General features: G+C 72.0%; 1 long non-coding RNA gene across 1 annotated transcript in view; it reads right to left on the bottom strand.

Annotated features, from left to right (window-relative positions):
* LOC113980488 overlaps nt 1–385 on the bottom strand; it is an 809-nt gene extending 424 nt beyond the window's left edge. The window contains exons 1-2 of the long non-coding RNA XR_003538149.1: nt 361–385; nt 76–178 (exon numbers count right to left, since the gene is read on the bottom strand). This is a non-coding gene — a long non-coding RNA (uncharacterized LOC113980488). The remainder of the gene's footprint in view (nt 1–75; nt 179–360) is intronic.
* Nucleotides 386–799: the final 414 nt, after the last annotated feature.

The raw sequence follows: 799 nt of genomic DNA, 5'->3' as shown, positions 1-799 counted from the left end.
GCCCCGTGGGTCCCTCTGCTGTCCCCGGGGGTGCTGTGCTGGTGGGGTCCGGGCCCCCCCGCGCCCCCCCGTCACCTGTCGCTGTAGTAGGAGCTGAGCAGCGCCCGGATCTCGGCCGAGACGTTCTCCTGCAGCAGGAGCCCCTCGCCCGGGGGGGGCCCGGGGGGGCCCGGCGGGGCTGGGGGGGCACCGGGGGGGTGGCAGAGCAGCAGAGAGGGGGGCCCGGGGGGGGGGGGACAGAGAGGGGGGGGACAGCGAGGAGAGAAGAGCAGCGTTAGGGAGCGAGCAGAGAGCAGAGAGGGGGAGACAGAGCAGAGCCCCCCCAGCCCGACCCCCCCCGGCCCCCCCGGCCCCACTCACCCGTCTGGTGGTAGAGGGAGCCCTGGGGGGGCAGCGGGGCCGGGGGGCGGCGCGGGGGGGGCTCCTCGATCCGCATCAGCTCCTCACAGCACTGCTTCCACTGGCCTGGGGGACGGGGGGGCACAGCGGGGCATGGAGGGGGCTGGCACTGGGATGGGGGTCCCGTGGGATGGGGGTCCCATGGGATGGAGCCATCCCAGGATGGGGACTGCAGTGGGATAGGGTCCCACGGGATGGGGGTCCCACTAGGAATGGGGGCCACAGAGTTGGGGGGGTCCTGCAGAGAAGGGAGGTGTCCCCTTGGGATGATGGGGGTCCTGAAGGGATGATGGGGGTCCTGAAGGGATGATGGAGGTCGTAGGATCAGGTCCCACAGGATGGGTTCCCATCAGGATGATGAGGCTCCCAGTGGGTTCAGAGTCCTGCAGGGGTGGAGGGA

Source organism: Neopelma chrysocephalum, unplaced genomic scaffold (assembly GCF_003984885.1).
Source record: "Neopelma chrysocephalum unplaced genomic scaffold, ASM398488v2 Primary Assembly neopelma1_94398, whole genome shotgun sequence".
Classification (NCBI taxonomy): domain Eukaryota; kingdom Metazoa; phylum Chordata; class Aves; order Passeriformes; family Pipridae; genus Neopelma; species Neopelma chrysocephalum.
Note: the sequence above shows the minus strand (reverse complement) of the source record. Positions and strands in the feature narration are given on the sequence as shown.